General features: G+C 42.1%; 1 protein-coding gene across 1 annotated transcript in view; it reads right to left on the minus strand.

Annotated features, from left to right (window-relative positions):
- Nucleotides 1–24,671, minus strand: part of LOC310858190 (uncharacterized protein) — a gene marked incomplete at its 5' end in the record, with an annotated part of 208,254 nt that overhangs the window by 77,912 nt on the left and 105,671 nt on the right. The gene's annotated exons all lie outside the window — the stretch shown is intronic.

Below are 24,671 nucleotides of genomic sequence, written 5' to 3' on the forward strand. Positions count from 1 at the left end.
ACGAGGCTAGCTTCTGGGTCGTACTCGTGTGGTATCGGCACCGGGCAGGCTGAGCTGGCAGAGTGTTCCGGGGCTCGGTAGTGGAGGCTTCCCGGCTCTGGTGTCACCTAAACCAGCCCTGGTGTCAGGTCTACGCATGGTGTCCATGCCATCTCCAATCATTCTCAACGCCAAGCGGAATCGTCCCATTACTTGGAGTACATTTCCGTAATTTGGGGGTGCTCCAGCAGGTACAGGGGCGTTAACAATCGCCATTGCCCTTCTGAGAAATCCGCCAACATTTATCCAGTCGACTTCCATTCGGGAGGCACTTGATGTCTTTACAAGGTGCTTACACGCCCGCAGCCAATCAGAATTAGTATTGGAAGGTATTGGAAGTACAGGAAGAGATGGCAGCTTGAACACAGGCAGGCATCCATGCCTGGCCACCAGTAGATATCACGTAGGCGCCGTTTAGTGCGTACTATTCCCTGGTGACTTTCATGGGCCAGTGCAATGATGGACTGTCGGAGTGCGACAGGTACAATGAGGCGATACGGGCCTCGGTAAACAAGCTCGTCATGTACTGACAGTTCATCTCTGACGGAGTAGTATGGAGCCAGCTGGGAAGGTAGAGCTTTCTTGGCGCTGGGCCATCCATTTTGTAATTGTGTTTTGAGCGCACACAGCTCTGGGCTCATTACTACACAAGAAATTATGTTTTTTTTTAATGTACATGACTTCTTAACACCACTTTCCTTAAAAGCAGCTGCTACTGTTGCCGGTCATGAACGAACAAATCAATTGAACTAGTTATTTTTGGTAAATTTGCTGACTTTAATATTTCCTGTGTTTTGTCCATTATTGTTAAATTCAGTGTTGACGTGTAGGGGGCATTTAGGAAAATAAGGAACAAACTGCGTTCCTTATTGGTTCAATAAGGGACGCATCATTTAATTCTCAAATAAGGGACTATTCTGTATTTTAACGGACGGGGGCAACCCTAGCCAGAACGTAAATCTCTCGTCTCTTTAATGGCATTTAATCCATAAAATGCCATTAACGTGGCATCGACACAAAACTAGCCTTCCACTGCCCGTATGCTTCATAATCTGTCGGGACGAAGTTTTCTCCACATATATTGGACACGCCGGGACTCCCTTGTTCCAATCCGAGCGTTTGATGCGTGCAAAAGTGTCCCACTTCTTTGCAATCTTGTCGTTCCTGTTTTTTATAAAAAGGGTTAGATAAACAAACTAAAACACAATAAAAGTACTCCACACGACCACAACCACCAACTGACCGCAGCACTCTGCTGAGCTAAGATATTGCAGAGTGTTCCGGGGCTCGGTAGCGGAGGCTTCCCGGCTCTGGCGTGTGGCGAGACGAGGCTAGCTTCTGGGTCGTACTCGTGTGGTATCGGCACCGGGCAGGCTGAGCTGGCAGAGTGTTCCGGGGCTCGGTAGTGGAGGCTTCCCGGCTCTGGTGTCACCTAAACCAGCCCTGGTGTCAGGTCTACGCATGGTGTCCATGCCATCTCCAATCATTCTCAACGCCAAGCGGAATCGTCCCATTACTTGGAGTACATTTCCGTAAATTGGGGGTGCTCCAGCAGGTACAGGGGCGTTAACAATCGCCATTGCCCTTCTGAGAAATCCGCCAACATTTATCCAGTAGACTTCCATTCGGGAGGCACTTGATGTCTTTACAAGGTGCTTACACGCCCGCAGCCAATCAGAATTAGTATTGGAAGGTATTGGAAGTACAGGAATGGCAGCTTGAACACAGGCATCCATGCCTGGCCACCAGTAGATATCACGTAGGCGCCGTTTAGTGCGTACTATTCCCTGGTGACTTTCATGGGCCAGTGCAATGATGGACTGTCGGAGTGCGTCAGGTACAATGAGGCGATACGGGCCTCGGTAAACAAGCTCGTCATGTACTGACAGTTCATCTCTGACGGAGTAGTATGGAGCCAACTGGGAAGGTAGAGCTTTCTTGGCGCTGGGCCATCCATTTTGTAATTGTGTTTTGAGCGCACACAGCTCTGGGCACGCAACACATGCAGTGGTAAAGTCAGGTGCTGAAATCGCATGTAGATCAGTGGTTATGTAGGCGACTAGATCTGGTTCAGGCTCTGCATCCCCACAGCAGGGCAACGGGAGACGAGACAAGCAATCGGCTGTCACATTCTGTGATCCTGGACGGTAAGCAATGTCATAGTTGAAACACAGCAAACGAGCCGACCATCTCGCTATGCGCATGCCAGCGCGTCCTAGCCCCTTTGTAGCGAGGAGAGTAGTAAGGGCCTGGTGATCTGTGCGTAAAATGAAACGAGTGCCCCAGAGGAACGTTATCCATCTCTCTGCAACCCACACGCACGCCAGAGCTTCTTTTTCCACTATGGAGTATTTTCGCTCTGCATGGCTGAGTGTGCGCGAGGCAAAAGCAACTGTGCGCTCTGTTTGATCAGGGTGGATTTGGGCAAGAACAGCACCCAGCCCGTAGTCGGAGGCATCCGTGGGGAGGGAGAGCTGGGTCGAACATACATAAAGCAGAACTGTTTACAATGAGTCTCTTGACCTGCTCAAACGCTTGTTGAGCAGCATCAGTCCATTCAAAGTCATTTTCACTTCTCAGACATGCGCGCATTCCCGCCACAAGGGAGGAGTAGTGTGGAACAAACTTTGCGTACCATGACGTCAGTCCGAGGAATGAACGTAGTGTAGTAGCATCTTTTGGAGCAGGTGCTTTGAGAATAGCACTCACATGGCCGTCATCGGGCAGCAGCCCCTCAGCAGTAATGACGTGCCCGAGGAAACGAAGCCTTTTCTTGTTGTAGTGGCACTTTATTCTTTATTCAGCTGCAGGCCTGCCTCTTTCAGGGCTGCAAGAACGGCTCTCAGATGGCGGTTGTGGGACTCAACATCTTTTCCATAGATAATCAAGTCTTCCAAGTAGGCCTGTTCGCCAGGCATGCCTTTCAGAATTGTTGCCTTAATTTTTTGAAAAGCAGAAGGAGCCGATGCGAGCCGTATGGGACCCGGCGGAATCTGAATAAGCCCTCGTGCGTAATGAACGCTGTCAAGTCGCGGCTATCTTCGTGGAAAGGCACTTGGTATTACGCATTGGCGAGGTCTATTGTGGAGAATACTGTAGACCCGCGAAGTTCAGAAAACAAATCCTCCATGTGCGGAAGTGGATAACAGTCAATGACAATGGCCTTGTTAGGTTCACGTAGATCAACGCACATTCGTATGCTGCCTGTTTTCTTCTGTCACCACAATGGGTGAAACCCACAGAGATGCGTCAATCTTTTCAATGACACAGTGTCTGCAAGCGTTCCGAGTAGGGAAGTCTGCGCAATTTCTGTTGTACTGGAGTCACTTCATCTTTCACTTTTACGCAGTACACAAAAGCCTTTGCGCGGCCCAGTGTAGGAGGTGCGGTTTGTACCTGGCAAACAGGAGCGTCAGGCATGTTTTTAGTTATTACCTTGTTCCCGACGAGACGTAGATTGAGTGCCAGAAACAAGTCCATGCCCAGTAAAGGCGTCCCTGCTTTGACAACGTAGATTTTGGCAGGCACAGTAGTGCCATCATGGTGCACAGTAGCTGGCAGACATCCAAGTGACGGTATTTTGGATTTGGAGTAGTTTAACAGCTGAGCTGGCGGTGCAACGAGAGGGGTACAGTAAAAGTGGTCAGTGTACAATTGACGTGGTATTATGGAGGCAGATGAGCCAGTGTCCACCACTAGGTCGACGTCGTACGGAACAGACTCTTTTGTGCGTATTGTGACTTGGCATATGATCCTGTTCTTTCTCTCTGACTCATCCTGTAGATAAAGGACTGTAAGCTCTGGGAGCTCACTCTCAACCTCCTGGTCGGTCTCCTTTCTGGAGGAGCGGCAAACTCGTGCGTAATGGCCTTTTTTGTTGCACTGTTTGCATGTCACCTTCGCCGCAGGACATCCTGGGGAGTTGACGAGGTGATCACCGGATCCACACCGGTAGCAGGAGGAACCGGAGCGACTTGGCTTGTGTCCCTTATATTCTGATTTCCCCTCACGGAACGGTTTTGATTTCACCGCCTGTACTGGCAGTGGTGAGCTGGAATGGAGAGACTGAGCATGCGCCATGGCAGATTCAACTTGGCACGAAAGTGTAATCGCCTTTTCCAGTGTAAGATCAGTTTGCATTAAAGGTATATTCAGTGATTTCACTTAATTCAAATATCACTTATTTTTTTGTTTTGTTGTGATAATCCTCCCTACTATAGAGTGTGCTGGCCATGTAAGGAGTTCCTCCCTGTCCCCAGTTAACCCCTGGGGGTCAAAAAACCTTAAGTTTCGTTTTTGACTCTCTATCCTGATTGGACGAAAGGTTGGGTCCCACAGCCAAAAACGAAACCTAAGGTTTTTTGAGTGAAATCACTGAATATACCTTTAAGAGTCTTTCCCTAACTCTTGAGCACGACGCTTTCTCAATCAGTTGATCTCTCAGCATTTCGTTGGCTCTGTCACCGAAATCACATGTTGCAAGTAATTCCCGTAGCGCAGATATATAATCTGAAATGGACTCGTGTGGCAGCTGCGCCCTCTGTCGGAACTTGTGACGTTCAACTACCACGTTTACTGTCGGCGTAAAATGCTTCTTTAGTGCTTCTACAGCCGCAGCATAAATATCACCTGTTTCAGGAATACCATAGAAAATCCTCTGGCCTTCTGCGCCCAGGCAATGAAGTAGAGTAGCACGCTTTCGTTTGTCCGGCCAGGCGTCCCCATCCGCATGAATGACAAGCATGTAATTGTCGAAAATCTTCATCCACATTTCAAATGGAAAGGAAGGTTGACCCTGACAGGGCAGAACCGTTGCGACTCAGGCTGCGTGCTGCACGGCGTAAAGTTTTTATTTTTCCGAAGAGGAATAGAAGCATTCATATCACCAACATTCATACTATAATAACGCCATGGTGAAACGTTGCTGTTGGGCGTCCTGCAACAGTGCTTAATAAACAATGTTTAAATCAATCGTCTAATAAACAACTAACAACTTACCTTGGAGCAAATGGTGTGCTTTGTAACTTTCTCCACGCTCAGTTGCTTGTGTTGGTCGGACGGCAGCCACATAGCCTAAGTTCACCCACAGGCTCCAGCCTCAAGTCACGTTCCCTCCCACTGCGGTTCAGAAAAAGAACGCTGCTTACCAGCTAAATGTTACGTGACTGGAGGCTGGAGCCTGTGGGTGAACTTATGTGGCTGCCGTCCGACCAACACAAGCAACTGAGCGTGGAGAAAGTTGTTTAGTAAAAGTTGACGTTAATAGTATGATTTAGTAGCAGGGAGGGTGAATGAGTGACCGCCGCGTCCTCCACCTCCAGAATGTAAACATTGACATGTGCATGTGTGCACCCACGGGAAAAGGAATAAAAATAAATGCCCCAAACGTTCTGGGTACTTATTAATTAAAGCACATTTTTTACATACGACGTATGAGACCGTCATAAGGATTAGAAACGATCGTAGCCTTGGACGTCTGTGGACGTCATAGCGACGTCCTAGTGACACGGGGCGAGATAAGAATATTCAGATTTTTCCTATTTTTTTTTTGCCTTTTGCTTTTCGCTTGGTACGCTAACACTGTGCAATTATTAGCTTGTCATTGACTTGCATGTTAGCGCGGCGGAAAGAATGGCTCGTATCTCCTAATCCAGGGCGCTCTCCGTGGTGATGAATGGATCGATATGCTGGCGCTTCATTTCTGCTCCTCATCCGTCTCTCCCGCAAAATATGAACGCTTTTTGGATCATATATCTTATAAATTAAAATGATCGGGATGTTAAGGTCAATTTGTCAAGTCAACTTTTTTAGGAAAGTGTTTCCGGTTCATGGCTTTCAGAGTAAAAGCGATCAGACAACTCCGGCACCCCAGAGCTCCTATTTTGATGCACTTCCGGCACTAAAAGTGTTGCAGGACGCCCAACAGCAACGTTTCACCATGGCGTTATTATGCTTAGCCGGTAGTTCCTCTCTCTCCGAGTCCCGAGATGAGAACACATGAGACGCGGGTCGGGAGACCGGACAGGCGGGCAATGGGTGAAGGCTATACGGTGCTGCATACTACTCACGTTACGAGTCGACTAAATTGCCATATGATTGAATAAGCTGAATAGTTGAAAACAGATATTTATCCAAGTCTGAACGTTCAACATACCTTGAATTTTCTGCGGCCGCTCTCTTGAATTCAAGACGATCGAAAAGAAAGCGGAAGGGCTCCTGCGCAAATTACTTCTTCTTCTTCTTCTTCTTTCCGGTTTTATGGCGGTTGGCAAACCTTTCAAGGTGCATTACCGCCACCAGCTGGACTGTGTAGTACTAGCGACTAAGCAGCAAACCAATAAAATAAATCAAAACTCCTATATTCTATTCACCAAGTGGGTATTTCTTATGTACTTAATAATTTAGTGGTAAACTTTGCCTGCTTCTTTTCCTAAAAGACCTGACACTGTGCAATTCTGATCATGGCAAATGACTTGTGGAATCACGTACATCACTTCCGGTCTACCCGTAAATCCACTCGGTAGCGCGACCTAGCGGAGGGAAGGCTGATTGATTGATGATGGAATTTATTAACAGATTGGAGAATTACAGTACATTTCAAGCACAACCAAATACAAAACTGTTAACTGTGGACGACACCATAAAGTATTACACTTTTTTACATGTTCAATTCATCATAGCAATATATTCTTCTATAGCCTATAGCTAAAAACAGGAAATCATAATAGAGGTAAAAAGAAAAGGGAAAAAAAACACTGAGGGGGAAAAGGGGTGGCTGGGGGATTCAGGCTTTTTTTACGGGGGCCAGTTTCGAATTGCAGCCGTCCGTAGGTACCCTTTGAGAGCAGTTTTGAAGGAGTCAAGGGATTCACATGTCTTAATGACTGTTGGTAGGGCGTTCCACACTTTGGTGGCATAGGAGCGAAAATAATTTAGTCCCTTGGGCCTTGTGTTACGTCCCTTTAAAATTGGCTCAAAAACCAAGGACAACAAAATAAAGGACACAAATCAGGTCAAAAGTGTACAAAAATATACCAAATTTATTTAAAATTGAAATCAGCATTAAATGTCACGAAACTGAACCCCCAAACAAGCCATGAATGTACCACAAAAGGAGACACTGAATAAATAAAGGGTTCAATAAATAAATGCCGAAAACAATAAATTATAAACTCAAGACTAGGGATGGGTCCGATTAATCGATTATCGTTAATAGGACCCGAAATCGATGATGAAAATTAATAATCGATAATCTTTTTTTAATGAAAATCTGTTGGAAAGGCAATATTGTCATCCAAACAGGACAGGGCTATAGGTCTACCAAAGTGTAGAAGCAGGTGTTGGGAATTTACCCAATCAGGCCTAGGCTGGGGTTGCTATGGTGATCAATTGGCTCAGCACTGGTCCAGGGACCACCAGTGGTACTCATTTAAAAGATGGAGTTAGTAACCAAATGGACCCTTATTAACTCTCAAGAGTTAAAATTATTGTTATCATCTACATCAGGGGTTCCAAAACATTTTTGACTTAGGTACCCCTTTGGGGGGGGAGTGGGGGAGATTTCTTTTTTAAAATTACATTTAACCCCCCCCCCCATTAATCGTTTATATTGAATTATACAAATCAATTTTCATTTTGGACACATTTACACATCCCTACTCAAGACCTAACTAGACATCCTAACAAACAAAAATATGGGCTGGTAAACTAATAAGTGGGAGGAGCCTGGGGAGCTATGAACTATGTGCATGTCGGAGTCCCCAGACTCCCCATAAACTACCAAAACCAAAATAAGAACTAAACTAACCAAAAACCAAACGCCAAAGATACTTACGACCAGCCCAGTAACTGAAATAAAGAAAACAAGAGCAACAGAACACAAGGGAAACACAACTATTCAAGTTGGGTGTTGGGGAGACAATGAGCTGCTCTCCACAGCTCCTCTTTATAGCCTGCTACTAATCACTCAATCAAGGAACAGCTGACACAGGGTGTGGCAGCCAGAGTCATCAGGTGATTGACAGGTGTCTGTTTAGACCAGCAGAGGTCAGCAATATCACAGGCACTACAACAGAAAGACAGAGTAACATTAATGCACAGAATAGACAGATTCTGACAGAGTATGAGGAGAGAGTAGTGTGCCAGCACAGAACACCATGCGTTGATGCCATGTGTGCATATGTGCAAGCACCTAACATCCCCACCCTAAGTTATTAAATGTGGGTTTAACCCATCACTTAATAACAAATGACTAATATTGAATCAAACTCTAAAAAAAGCTACAAAAACACAAAAATCTTTGCCACATAAGAATGTCACTTTCCAAATTATACTCTCAAAACGTATGTTACTTAACCATTTGTAATTGCATTGTTTGTCTCAAAGCTGATTTACAAAAACAAATACTCAACTTGTTTGGTCAAGAAAAGTGTGTAAAAACATTCAGTGTACGTCCGGTTTCAGACTGATAAGCACACAAATACCAATGTTTGATTTCCAAGTGCCTCACCCCCCCTGAGTCAAACCTTTGAGTATATATGAATAGAGACGGCACCCGGAGGAAACCCTGAGGCGAAATGGACATAGTGGCCGAATTTGTCATTGCAGCTCGAGCCCGCTGACTATCATTGCGCACGTTCATGTTATTGGGCCCATGACACGTGAACGAATGTTTCATACGTGAACGCGTGCAATGATAGTCAACGGCCAGCGTGTTCATGTGTTTGCGGCAAATCAATCCCAGAATGCACTCTGTTCCTACCCGGAAGGAGGAGTGAAATCGCCTCATGCGCTTTTGAGCAACTTAATGCAAGTGGATGGAAGGAGAACTCGGATGCCGTCTCTATTAATATATACTCTAAGGGTCAAACACCTGCACCCTCAAACTGGACTTCTGGGTCTGCCTGAATGACTGGCAAGCCACAAGATGAGTAAACCTGAAAGAGAGCACAAACAGCAACTGTTGGTGTAATTTGGACCCACTCCAATTGCTCCCCCACCAGATTTGAAAAGCAAACAGCAGGAGCAATGGATTCCTTTGGTTTCTCATGAGCTGTTATGGGTGTACTGTGGACTTCGTTGACATTAAGATCAATCAATAGCAACAGTGAACATTGATTTTTTTAAAGATTATTTATGATCACACGCAAATTAATAAATGAACAATAATGAGAATATACTGTATATATTTATATTGAATCTACATCTACTGTATGTTGATTGATACTATTGATCATGATGCCGTGGGGTCAGTGCAATGGGGACACTTTAGTGACGTGTGTAACAATGGAGATATCTGTGGGGTCCAAACGAAGATGGAGCCACCTCAAGGGAGCGGAGACGACACTGCTCTAATCGACATGCAATTGGTTTACTGTTAGCAGAGACATCTCGGTGGGGAAGGTCTACATCTCCACTTGCATAATTATTACATTTAACTTTGTTACAAAATAACATCACTATATCAAACTGTCACTCTGTCCGTGTCGTGGTACACTGTACTGCAGGGTTCCCCAATTAATTTTCCCCATGGGCCATATTTTGTCTAGGCCACTGTATGTACATAAATATCCTTAAAGTGGAGTAGCTTTTGTTACTTCAGCATATTGTGTTTGTTTTTTATTGTTTCGAGTAAATAATCACTGTTTTTGTGTGTGTGTGTGTGTGTGTGTGTGTGTGTGTGTGTGTGTGTGTGTGTGTGTTTATTATTAATCACATCAAACCAATTCATCATTATTTGTAAGATTCTGAAACGACATTCACTCCACCATAATTGTGGACGCCGTTGTGGTCATTACACCCTAAGATTACACCACATGGTTACCCATCAGATCAGTGTGTGTATAGCAGAAGTTATGGCCCTACACCACCACCACCCAGGAATTCTCCCAATAGTCCTGATGGCCAGTCCACCCCCAGAGAAATATTGTTTCACATTTACATAATATGATATTTGACCAAAGCTGTGAACAGATAATGATGTATATTAATTAATGGCCTGTATTGAGGTCCTTTGAGATCCTCAACTTAGCATTAGGAAATTGTTGTCAGGTTCCTTGATTTGTACTTTTGGGAAACAAAACAATACTGCCTCATCATATACATTGGCAGATACTTGAATGATTGTGATCCTTACATTATCACTTCACCCAAATACAGTTAGGAGGTTGACCATTAATGTGTAGTTAGGTGGTTTGACCAACAGTTTTGAGGATCCAAAGTGGAAAAATGAAGATAGATGGTTTCTGCCCGATAGCAACGATACAAAGCACTGTGTTCATTTTTATTATAATAAAAGAATGACACGGAACAGCATTTTAGAATTCTACTAATTATTTATTGTACAAAAATATAGATAGTTTCATTACAATTGATTGACGCACAAGATGTACTTAAATGGAAGACATACTAATTTACAGAGATTAACCATGTTGGTTTTAAAAACAACTATGTTATTAGCCTACTTACTGTTGATAGTCCTCAATAAATCTTCATGAATAAAAAGATAAATTCAACAAAAGCAAATGTACACTATATGTGTAAGGACTCAGTAATGATTGTAGTTTATCAACATCATATCTACATCATGTGTGTTGAAAATGATCTGTTCAACAGTCCACACAATAGAACACATTGTATTTGTATCCACTCTTCATCATCAGCAGCTGTCTGGACTCCTCATGCAGATGGAAGGCCAAGCATTGGCACAATTATGATTGGACCAGCCCGCTAAAACAACAGAAAAATAAATCAATAAGCAGGTCAATGTAAACTACTGCAGAACATTGTGATTACCAGTCCTCTGAATGTCAGTGTAGGCTGCAGAACAGCACCACAATAAACAATGGAAACAAGCCTCAGCTTTTGTGTTTTATGCATGTTGGCATTTTTTTAATGGTGACACTGTTGTGATTTTAATATTGCCAATGCAAGTATTCTATTGTATTTCTAGTCTACAGCTCCCACAGTTTAATTACACTTTCCAGACCATAGTGGCACTGGTATGAGCTGACACTGTTTTGAGTGTTCCAGTTGCTGTAGTCAACCCGGGTCTGGTCCACCCACCTCCAGCCCTGCACACACACAGGTACAGTGTAAAGTCAATACAACATATTTATGTCACTTATATTTAGGGGACATGTTTATACACAGAACAGACTGAGAGGGGAGAACAAATATTCATCTGTATTATTATAATATAGATTATACTTGATAACATGGAAGCCAAGTGACAATGACTCATTGAATTAAGTAGTGTAATAGAGCCTGACCTGGAAGTAGAGACCTCCTATCCAGACATAGCTGGCGGATCCAGATTTGTGAGTGAGGTCCTGGAGGAAGGTGTAGTCCCACACATTGTGGACAGATGGCAGAGAAGCACCCAGACTGGCACAGTAGGTCTGAGAGAGAGAGAGAGAGAGACTTTAATTTGTCATTAATTGGCAAAAATGTAATTAAGTGCATAATATTAAATTCCTCATGATGAAAAGCCATTCAAGTTAATGTTTTAACATTTAACAAATCATTTTCATAAAGTTATTCAAGTCAATTAGTTACTCTTGGTTTTCCAACCATGCTTTTACATATTACATTAAAAAAACCACACCCGGACTCGTGAGGGGCGCTCTTATCATCGTACATCATCATGAATCATCTCATTCCGGCCAAACACAATTTGCGTCCTCACTTTTGTCTTCAATGTTTGTGTTTACGTAATGTTTGTGTTTCCACAAACACAGAATGGCCGCAAATCTGGCCATTCATTGTCAATGGCATTTAATATTTGTGTTGGGACAATGACGTAAAAGTCAATGTTTGTGTTAGGACAACGTTAGTGTTTCCACGCACCCTCAAAGCTGGACATAGCAGCTAGCGCCCCTCAATAAACGTTTAAAGGGTTTACCTCAGCATTGGACCAGGATTTGGTAGAGCTCACATACATGTAACAGCTGCCGCTGTATCTGGTCCAACCAGAGGGACACATGAAGAAATAACCTGGACGCACATTAAGACATTGTTATGATTCAATATTTACATGCATGACTGACAGACAGACAGACAGACAGACAGACAGACCTTGAGCTCCTGTTTCCTGTTCCTCTTCAATAACTCGTCTCGTCGTCTGAAAGCAACATCAGTTAAGATTGCTTTAATACTTCATACTTCACCACAATGATGACGCAAACATCACACGTTTCTAAGAATGGAATCCTTTGAATTTTTGAGTGGTGCAACCACTCCTACAACCAGCTTGCAATGTCCTTGTACCTGTTTGTGTGTGTGTGTGTACGTGTGAGAGCACGAGTATATGACTTATTAGTACCAGTAGGGGGCGCCAGAAACAGAGAGAGGGATAGTGCTGCTAATGAGAGAGAGAGAGAGAGAGAGAGAGGTGGGGGGGGGGGGGGGGGGGGGGATTGCACTACTCAGTTCACACGGGTGTGACTTTTCCTTTTTACCTTGAGGGTTAGCAAGTTCAAATTGGGCTATACTTTCATCTTCCACTGATAGAAAAATAAATAGAAACGAAAACTCACATTAGTGTTCAGATAATGCAGTTTGACATTTGATTCCAATACAATGAATACATTTCATCACATTACATGTCATGTTAGTAGACTTACCAGAGACATAAGGCTGAATGTATTCTTCTTCTGTAGCTTCCAATGTTCCAACTAAAGGTAAAAAAAAGAAAGAAAGCAGGGTTTCTTATAACAATTCTTACATATATTTAGGACTGACTTTGACTGTCATCCTGGCGTCTAAACCAAGCAGTGTTGCATCTAAGCTGTAAGTGAGTAGTTCAGACATACTTGCTGCAGATCTCACACAGAGAGTAACACAGAGCAGGACACTGAGGATGAGGAGAGACTTCATGATGAAGATGATATGGATGGATAATTTCCTTTACATGAAAGAGAAGACAAAGCAGTCAGTGTATTTTTCTTGCATCTGACAACAGAACACTTGTATTACGACATTAATGTGAAGTATAATAGCAATATGAGAGAGAGAGTGTAGGTTTTACCTATGTCAGGTATCAGGTAGATGTGATGAGAGGTGAAGCCGTTCTCTTTATATACATATCTGAACCCTAAGCCTGCACGTGAATGAATGGACCATGACCATTTACTGCTGATTTATTGCTTCCCGGTGGAAATATCCAGTTAATCTTAAATTTATCTTAATAAATGTTAATGTTAATAAATACTTCAATCAATCAACTTTGCACAACACCCCTGATAAGGGGCCCAGTTATAGAGCTTTTACAGTTTCCAGACAATCATTACAACATGTTATGAAACCGTATAGGTGGAATACAAATATATTTTACTTCCTTATGGTATTTGTATTTAACCTTTGTTTTTAAGTGTGCGCGCACATGCACGTGCATTTGGGTGCACATGCGCAGACACACTATTAAAACATGCAGACGTGTATAGTCTATTTAGGAACAGTGTTCACGATGCTTAATCGTATCCATAAAAGTAAATGACACGTCAAAAAACATAATTTTGCCCCCGACCCTACACCACTGATGAGATCTTTTCACTTTGAATGGATACCTTGCTTCTTGCGGGGTGTCCCCCCACTTCTAAATGGACAGTAGCACTACAACCTTTAACAGGAGCCGATAGAATGGATTATTAAATGCAGTTGAAATACATCACACACTGATGTTGTTAGATCTTTAGACCCTTTAGACTGTTTCAATTTCATGTCAAACGTTTAGAGCAAAACTTCCCAACTATTATGTTTTGTGATCCTATAAGTTGTATCCAATGTCATCTTTCTCTTCTATTTTCCAGCACTGCCCTTGGTGAACATGAATCAGAAATGTCATAACAAAAAACCAAAGTTCAAATAGTTATCACTTATCATCATCAACACTAAACCATAAGGAAGTAAAATATACTGTTTCATAGCTGATTGTCTGGAAACCATAAAAGCTCTATGACTGGATCATTGATCAGGGTGTTGCGCATACTTGCAAAGGTTGCAATTCAATGCCAGTCCCCAATAAAGCCTGAATAAAGAGATTACCAATTCTGACAATTCACAAAAATGTACCTTTACTCAGCAGGAATTTTCATTCATACTCATCACACCAACATTCCAGACTTTTACTTTTCAACAACAGTCATATTTTCTGTCTAGATTATTGTAGTAGGAAAATCGGTAAAAATTAAATATAAATAATAAATCAGAATAAAGCTAAATTCTGTCTCTTTACTTGCATTGCTATAACACTCATTTATAATATAACAAATGTGTAATTAATGTAATAAGATTAATTGGTTTGTCTTCATATGTAGTTAGACGGGACTGCAAGAAAAACTGCTTTTCTCTGTCTTGTATCAGAAAAGTATCCATCCCTATTGTTATGATCTGATCGCCCATGGTTGTGTACTTGTACGTGAATACACAATGTACTTCATATGTATTGTGTACTGCCTGAACTGTAACATACTTTATAGTTAGTTACTGGAGACATCTCAGACAGCAAGGTCAGCTTGCTGCAGTTAGCTGGTTGTTATGTCTCAAGTGATGTTGTCACGTCATTAGGATCCAGCTCAATATATCTCCTGTGTGTGTGTAATAACCTTTGTGAACCCTTAGTGTGATACTGTCTCGTGTCCCGTTATTTGTTCTCTCGGGCCCGTCGCCGCAGTCGTCGTACCAAAGGAATAATTCAACTGGATTGTCACACACCACCCAGCTGCACACACACTACCGGTCTGCCAGAACCAGACTATTCTGGTCTATTATCATCTTCATCATGAAGTCTCTCCTCATCCTCAGTGTTCTCCTCTGTGTTCAGGCTTATGGTCTCTCGTACGTTGTAACATGTCACTGTGATAACAATCTGGGAACCCATAGGCAAAAATGAATTTTCCCGTGGGGGCACCGCCTGTGTCCACAGGTCCAGTGCAGCTAATACCTTAAAACATATTCTACAAGTCATAAATAAAAGAATGTCCAGTAAAATGTATAACTAACGGTTAAAGTATTTAGCAATTTGGTGAAAGCCAGTCTGGGTGCTTCTCTGCCATCTTGTCCACAATTACACCTTCCTCCAGGACCTCACTCAGCAAACTGAATCCAGCAGAGTGGCCTGGATATAGGAGGTCTCTAGAGCTTATATTAATAAATAATTAGACTTCACAGTTAGTAATGATGGCTTTCATGTTATCTTTCATGAATCTATATAGATACATATTTGATCTCCCCTCTCTATCCAACATGGACATTCTTATGAACTTTTATGTTTTATGACCATTTATGCAGTATTTTGCACCACCATTTCCATTTGCAGTGTAACAGTATCCTCAGTGAACATTTGCCTTCTCATCCTGTTTGCAAAATTGGTGGTGTGTGCGTGCGTTTATGTGTGCCCAGAGTGATTTGCTTCAGTTTGGAATCAGAACAGATTATAATTTTGTGTATTCGTATTTACAGATTTGTTCTTTTGTGAGGTGCCAGCCAACGGGAAAAAATACTAATATTGAAAAAATGTATAGCTGCACACTCGTAGCTGCCAATGCCAAATGTTTATTGTGGACATATGCAGAGAAGAGTCTGCAACGTCTTGGACGGACAAACTGCCTTCTTCAGGTTACAAGAACAATGATTTGTTGCCATTAAATACCCGGATTGCACCTATTGCCGATCAGTTTGGGGGTGACACTCAATCTGCCCTGTGCAGGTGGGTTGAGATTGAGGTGGGTTGAGATGGAGCAGTGGTAAACAGTCGAATAAATACAGAAGATAAAGAAGAACAGAACCACAAAAGAAAAAGAGAAAAAAAGGAAAACAAATACAATTCCAAATACACAAAAGAGAGCTATAGGCTAAGAGGGCATTTACACCAAAGACAAGATGCTGTAAATTGGAAAGAACAGACGCAAATTTAAAAACGTGCTAAAAAAAGGGTCTATAGGAACGGTCTGAGGTCAAAGTCAATACAAAGACGATATACAATACAAAGACGCATAGTTGACAAAGTTTTAAGATAATATTATCTTAAAACAGCAGTAAATGGTCATGGTCCATTCATTCACGTGCAGGCTTAGGGTTCAGATATGTATATAAAGAGAACGGCTTCACCTCTCATCACATATCTACCTGATACCTGACATAGGTAAGACCTACACTCTCTCTCTCATATTGCTATTATACTTCACTGTCGTAATACAAGTGTTCTGTTGTCAGATGCAAGAAAAATACACTGACTGCTTTGTCTTCTCTTTCATGTAAAGGAAAGTATCCATCCATATCTTCATCATGAAGTCTCTCCTCATCCTCAGTGTCCTGCTCTGTGTTGCTCTCTGTGTGAGATCTGCAGCAAGTATGTCTGAACTACTCACTTACAGCTTAGATGCAACACTGCTTGGTTTAGACGCCAGGATGACAGTCAAAGTCAGTCCTAAATATATGTAAGAATTGTAATAAGAAACACTGCTTTTTTTTTTTTTTTTACCTTTAGTTGGAACATTGGAAGCTACAGAAGAATACATTCAGCCTTATGTCTCTGGTAAGTCTACTAACATGACATGTAATGTGATGAAATGTATTCATTGTATTCATTGCATTATCTGAACACTAATGTGAGTTTTCGTTTTTCTATTTATTTTTCTATCAGTGGAAGATGAAAGTATAGCCCAATTTGAACTTGCTAACCCTCAAGGTAAAAAGGAAAAAATTCAAAGGATTCCATTCATAGAAACGTGTGATGTTTGCGTCATCATTGTGGTGAAGTATGAAGTATTAAAGCAATCTTAACTGATGTTGCTTTCAGACGACGAGACTGCTGTTATTGAAGAGGAACAGGAAACAGGATTTCAAGGTCTGTCTGTCTGTCAGTCTGTCTGTCAGTCATGCATGTAATTATTGAATCATAACAATGTCTTAATGTGCGTCCAGGTTATTTCTTCATGTGTCCCTCTGGTTGGACCAGATACAGCGGCAGCTGTTACATGTTTGTGACCTCCGGCAAATCCTGGTCCAATGCAGAGGTAAACCCTTTAAACGTTTATTGAGGGGCGCTAGCTGCTATGTCCAGCTTTGAGGGTGCGTGGAACTGGAAACACTAACGTTGTCCTAACACAACCATTAAATACCATTGACAATGAATGGCCATTTTGTGTTTGTGTAAACACAAACATTGAAGACAAAAGTGAGGACGCAAATTGTGATTGGCCGGAATGAGATGATGTATACGTTGAGGAGAGCGCCCCTCACTTCACACTTTTTGTAAAAGTAATAAGTAAAACCAAGAGTAACAAATTGACTTGAATAACTTTATGAAAATGATTTGTTAAAATTTCAAACATTAACTTGAATGGCTTTTCATCATGAGGAATTTAATATTATGACCTTAGTTACATTTTAGCCAATTCATGAAAAATGTAAGCGTGTGTCTCTCTCTCTCTCTCAGGCCTACTGTGCCAGTCTGGGTGCTTCTCTGCCATCTGTCCACAATGTGTGGGACTACACCTTCCTCCAGGAATTCACTCAGAAATATGGATACAGCACAGCCTGGATAGGAGGTCTCTACTTCCAGGTCAGGCTCTATTAAGCTACTCTTTAAATCAAGGCTTACGTGAATTAATCATTGTCACATTTAGTATGGCTTCCATGTTATCAAGCAGAATCTATATTATAATATAGATTGTTGAAGTATGATATCTGAGTGCCTATGCTGTGTACTTGTACAATGTACTTGTACATGAATACAATGTACTTGATATGTATTGTGTACTGCCTGAACTGTAACATACTTTATAGTTAGCTCCTGGAGTGGAGACATTTAGACAGCAAGGTCTGTCTAAGTCTCGTCAGAACCAGACGAGGGTCCAGTACTTAGAATTACAACATAGATGAATATTTGTTCTCCCCTCTCTATCGATCCCACATGGCAGTCTGTTGACTCTGTTCTTTGTATAAACATGTCCCACAACTAAGTGACATAAATATGTTGTATTGACTTTACACTGTACCTGTGTGTGCAGGGCTGGAAGTGGGTGGACCAGACCCGGGTTGACTACAGCAACTGGAACTCTCAAAACAGTGTCAGTACATACCAGTGCATGTATCTCAACAGCCGGGGTAAGACAAGACACAGTTCCACTGACCACTGTGGTCTGTAAAGTGTAATTAAACTGTGGGAGTTGTAGACTAGAAATAACATAGAATAGAATACTTGCATTGGCAATTTTAAAATCACAACAGTGTCACCAATCAAAAAATACCAACATGCATAAAACACAAAAGCTGAGGCTTGTCCCCATTGTTTGTGTGGCGCTGTTCTGCAGCCTACACTGACATTCAGAGGACTGGTAATCACAAAGCGTTTTGGACTATGGCCTGACTCACACGTGCACAACAGATTGATGTATGCTTGTTGTTTGAGACTTATTGACCGATACAAGCTCACAAAGCATTTCCAATGGGAGTCACATGGTTTGACACAACATTTGTGTTGTATGAGGGGGCCGAAAGCCGTACAACACAAATGTTGTGTCAAACCATGTGACTTCCATTGGAAATGCATTGGGGCAAGATGTAAACAAACCCTTTCATACATCTAGCATGCATCAATGTTGTATGCTAGATGCGAAGGTGTGAGTGAAGCCTACAGTGTATATGTTCTGCAGTAGTTTACATTGACCTGCTTATTTATTTATTCTTCTTTTGTTTTAGCGGGCTGGTCCAATCAGAATTGTGCCACTACTTATCCTTCCATCTGCATGAGGAGTCCAGACAGCTGCTGATGAAGAATGGATACAAATACAATGTGTTCTATTGTGTGGACTGTTGAACAGATCATTTTCAACACACATGATGTAGATATGTTGATACACTACAATCATTACCGAGTCCTTACACATAGTCCACATATGCTTTTGTTGAAATTGTCTCGAGGACTCAACAATAACTTAATTTGTATTTACAGATTGTCATAGTTACAGTGTAAGGGAGTTTGAGTTGTTTTTTAAACAAACATGGTTAATGTCTGTAATATAAATATGCATTTCTTCCATTAAAGTAAATCAATCAAATGTAATGAAACAATCTATATTTTTGTACAATAAACAATTCTTAGAATTCTAAAATGCTGTTCCGTGTCATTCCTTTATTATAACATAAAAGTGAAATGTGAACAGTTACAGGGAGGAGTTAATTTTGGCATTTTTTTATACTTTCCTTGGATTTCTTATGACTTTTGATATGTTCGACATAATTATGAAACAAAAATAGTTTCGGTTGCAATTTGAGGTTAAACCCTAGATTGCCTGCACTATTAACTGTAGTTCACATAATGACATGAATGAGCCAAAGTCGTGTTTCACACTTACAGTGAACAATAGTCTTGTCAGCCATGAATGTCTTTGAAACAAGCGTTTAACAGTGCATGCTTGAAGCTGCTGCAGTCTGACAGACAACCTTCACACACACACACACACACACTTCATGATTATGATCTGGAGAGACACAACTGCTGTGTTTTGCCATCAGAACGATGTCTACATGTAATTTATTTATGCCACATCTATGACAGGTCATAGGAACTAGGGGATTCAAAAATATGCAGTCTCATTCAAACCTGTAAAACCTGAAGATTTGCTAAAATAACTCATCGCCCTTCACACAACATAAGGCCATGCCAAATGGACATGACGGTCTCCATTGCTCCCATAATTATCCCTTCACCAAGTTCCTCCCAAAGCCATCCTTGTCCAATAGACGAATAGTAGCAAAGAAAGCTTGACCTGCATAGCAACCGTTGCTAAACTATTTGGATTGGCGTTGGACAATCGCTTTTTGGGGTGGGATTTAGTGAAGGGCTAATAGCCCACATTACAAATGTAGATGAGAGATAGGGCCTGCACACAGGAAGATGCGCCAAAACTTCAATGTTATGGTTATGGTTCCGTCACACCATGGACGTCACTTACTGCTTGTTGCTTTGAACACAGCATGAGTGACACATACAATCCATCCAGCCCCTCACTTCACACAAGTGTGATTTTTCATTAGAAATTCGACATGACATCATTACACAATGACATCACAACGAATGCACCTGTAAAAGCAAATGTCCAATGAACAAGTTGTCATTCAACATCTTGTTCCAACTAATCCAGTTCTCGTTTTATCCTGTAAATTAGTTGCACTGATTCACGGTGGTGCTGGTGTGTGAAATGTTTCGCTGGACGACACATCTGAGTAAAGGACATGAGAATGTCTACACTGCTGCTGTGTGGGTCAGAAACAAACTGTACTCCTTTGGAAGCTCCAACAACCACCCGTACTGCTTTGCACCCTCCTACAGGGATCAGATGGAAGTCATGATCTTCAACACAGTGCATTGGAGGAAGTTGCCTCCAGCGACAAATGGGAGAGCAGAATGTCCCATTGAGGTTCCCTCTGGGCGCTACAACCACACAGCTGTTCTGGTAAAATAATTTGTTTACATCTGGGGAGGTTACATCTGGGGAGGGGGTCCTTACTGCAATGTGCTTTATGCATTTGATGTCGACACCCACAGCTGGTTCAAACCCAATATTTCTGGGACTATTCCAGAAGCAAGGTCGTTCCATTCAGCCTGTGCCCTGGAGAATGTCATGTATATCTTTGGAGGAGACACCATGCTGACTGGACGCACTAGTGACATCTACAAGTTGGACACCACCACAATGGTCTGGGCTTTAATTAACACGAGGGGAACTCCACCACCCGTTTCATCATCTCACTCTGCAACCATCATAGGGACAAAGATGTTTGTATTTGGGGGCCTGGGGGCCCCGGGGGTCGTATACAATAATATCAGAGTGTTTGACACAGAGACCAACTGCTGGCTAAGCATGCCTTCTGAACACCTTCTCCCAGAAGAGCGTTGCGATCATTCAGCCTTTGCCTACAATGGAGAGCTGTACATATTTGGTGGTTGGAACTGGTTCCAGCATTTAAATGATCTGTGGAAATTCAGTCAAGAGACCTTTTCCTGGAAGCAGATTAAGCCCAAGGGGAAAGGCCCCTGTAGGACTTTTGGGATGCGCTGTTGCATGGTGGGAGATAATGTCATCTTCTTTGGAGGATACAAAGACACAGTACACAGTCGATTATGACCACTACATGTTGAATTTAAATAATAGCCTGAAGAGATTATGCAAGCTGTCAGTTATTCTTTATGGTCTAGATCAGTCTGAACTCCCACATAACATCAAGTGGGAACTGGAAAACATGCCTTGTTAAAAGACAGAAAAAGAGTCAGTGGTGCAGTCGGTAGGTCCTGGTTTCGATTTTTATCTTGTCTGCTACAATGCTACAATCAAAAGGGCCTTTGTGTGGTCAGGGCCGGTTGGGCTCTAGGTGGCACTACAAGCGAGATCTGTAGAGCACGCCTTCCCGCACGTGCGTGTGTACAAAACATTTTGGGTATCTAGTAGCACGGTTTTGGCACTGTTCTATACCCATCTATCTAGAGGATTTAATATATTTAACTATTCTATACCCATATACAGGCACGTGCAGAGGGGGGGGCTTGAGCACCTGCCCTTTTGCAGTAAGTGCGTAAAGGTAAAGGGCAATATTTTGAGTGTTTAAAAATCAAAGTTATTTATAAAGTAACTTCCAAATGTTGCCGTCTGGTGTAAACCTGCTATGTCCAACACAGTTCCTGAATATTGTAAAATAGCGAAAATACGATCTACAAGCTCACGCCTCGCCTGGAGCTTGTAGTAGATGGTCTATTTTCAACTATTCAACCAGTACAGCACCTCAAAGTTCACAAAACTGAACATGAACAATACTTCACACCACAAATAAGTCATTTTAACAAAATTTGTCTTTATTAACAAATCTGAAAAGATCATTTAAAACGATGCAAAAGATTCTAAACTAGTTTCCCATAGGGTTGGGATCTGGTCTCCATCACATTTGGAACCGTATGTGGACTTTGTCTTCTCAAAACGTACATTTCAAGGAAAGGAAAGTGTACAATTTGAACCAAATTGACCCGCAAAGGTACATTTGAACACAAAGTTATTTATAAAGTAACTTCCAAATGTTGCCGTCTGGTGTAAACCTGCTATGTCCAACACAGTTCCTGAATATTGTAAAATAGCGAAAATACGATCTACAAGCTCACGCCTCGCCTGGAGCTTGTAGTAGATGGTCTATTTTCAACTATTCAACCAGTACAGCACCTCAAAGTTCACAAAACTGAACATGAACAATACTTCACACCACAAATAAGTCATTTTAACAAAATTTGTCTTTATTAACAAATCTGAAAAGATCATTTAAAACGATGCAAAAGATTCTAAACTAGTTTCCCATAGGGTTGGGATCTGGTCTCCATCACATTTGGAACCGTATGTGGACTTTGTCTTCTCAAAACGTACATTTCAAGGAAAGGAAAGTGTACAATTTGAACCAAATTGACCCGCAAAGGTACATTTGAACACAAAGTTATTTATAAAGTAACTTCCAAATGTTGCCGTCTGGTGTAAACCTGCTATGTCCAACACAGTTCCTGAATATTGTAAAATAGCGAAAATACGATCTACAAGCTCACGCCTCGCCTGGAGCTTGTAGTAGATGGTCTATTTTCAACTATTCAACCAGTACAGCACCTCAAAGTTCACAAAACTGAACATGAACAATACTTCACACCACAAATAAGTCATTTTAACAAAATTTGTCTTTATTAACAAATCTGAAAAGATAATTTAAAACGATGCAAAAGATTCTAAACTAGTTTCCCATAGGGTTGGGATCTGGTCTCCATCACATTTGGAACCGTATGTGGACTTTGTCTTCTCAAAACGTACATTTCAAGGAAAGGAAAGTGTACAATTTGAACCAAATTGACCCGCAAAGGTACATTTGAACACTCAAGGTCTGTTGGGGTCCATTTTTGAACACATCCCAATCTCCATTATGAATTGTTGAGGATAATGCAAATCTAACAATAAATTAAAAAGCATACCAAATCTATTTTGCCATTGGTGGCGAGTGCCAGACAGCCAGCTGGTCCTCTTGTTGAAGCGAGGCTTCTTTGTGTAGAAGATCTCCAGGTTGGGAGGAGAGATGGGTCCAAACAGCACATGGAGATCTGGAGGGTTGAAGTACTCTCTGAGAAGAGCCTGCTGCAGCGCTTGACCTTGGAGAAAAAAACAAAAATATACATTTCACATTAAACTAACTGTACTGGACTGTAGCTGCCAGTGTGAACACAGCATAAAAGCCAATATACAGGCCATCATTCATTTCCAATGGAAGCCAGATATATATATATATTTTTTTTTAAGTGTAAATAGCAATTCTGTTATTTGTGTAATGTGATTGTGTATACGTGTATGTATTTATTATGAAGAGGGCTGCGCTAGGCGATTCACTTGTGACAGGAGGAGACGGGGTCGCATCGCACTGGCATTTCAGACTCGGAGGCCTCGTACACATGTCAAACCACGTGACTTCCATTGGAAAAGCATTGAGAATGAGGCGGCCATGAAACACAGACTGAACAGATCATGTCAGTCCAGCATGTGTGTACGATACTGTCAAGCACAAATAACCACTTTACTTTAAATAAAGAAAAGTCCAATCTCTCCCCTGAGATAATCAAACTTCTGTCTAGGCAGTGGTTAGGTAAAGATATCCGCTTTCATGTCATTTGTTGGACAATATTGCAGTTCTATTTGTCCATTCTGCACACATGCACGGATGTAGTGGTAGCGAATGTCTATGTGTTTGGTCCTGGAGTGGTTCACAGGATTCTTCGCGATTGCGATGGCTCCTTGGTTGTCTTCCAGGATCACTGTGGACATAGCTTCCACTCCGAGATCACTCAGTAATCTTTTCAGCCAGATTCCTTCTTGAGCGGCTTGACTGAGTGCGATGTACTCCGCTTCTGCTGTTGAAAGTGCAACTATTGCTTGTTTCTTGCAGAGCCAGCTCACTGCTCCTCCACTCAGTAGAAAGACGTTGCCTGTTGTCGAGCAGCGGTCATCCTGATCTCCAGCCCAGTCAGCATCTGAGAATCCAATCAAAGCTCCAGAGTCTGATTGCTCATACTTGAGAGCAAGGTTTGCTGTCCCTTTCAAGTATCGAAGTATCCTCTTCACAGCAGTCAGATGTGCAGCATCTGGATTTGCATTGAACTTTGACACAGCACTCACTGCTTGAGCTATGTCTGGTCTTGTGGCCATTGCAGCATACAGCAGACTTCCGACCATTGACTGATAGGTATGCTGGTCCACTGGCTTACTGACACCATCACTCTTCCTCAACTTGACGTTGGCATCAGCAGGAGTTGCCACAGGATTTACATTATCCATTCCATATTTCTGAAGTATTCCTTCAATGTAATGTTTCTGATGAAGAATGACACGGTTCTTCTCTTTATCTTGGATCACAGAGATGCCCAGGATATAGGACAGCTCTCCCATGTCTTTCATCTTGTAGTGCTCCTTGAGAGCCACTTTGAGCTCGTTCATGCTCTCAGTTGACTGATCTTCATCCAAAGCGCTTTGCAATGTGCGTGACAGCAGAGGAAAGCTGGCTTGTCAAGAGCAGTCAGGGTTAAATTGGGCCACCATGTTTAAAATGTCAAAAGTGGTTAA

Source organism: Protomyctophum parallelum (assembly GCF_964188405.1).
Source record: "Protomyctophum parallelum genome assembly, chromosome: 5".
NCBI classification, from domain to species: domain Eukaryota; kingdom Metazoa; phylum Chordata; class Actinopteri; order Myctophiformes; family Myctophidae; genus Protomyctophum; species Protomyctophum parallelum.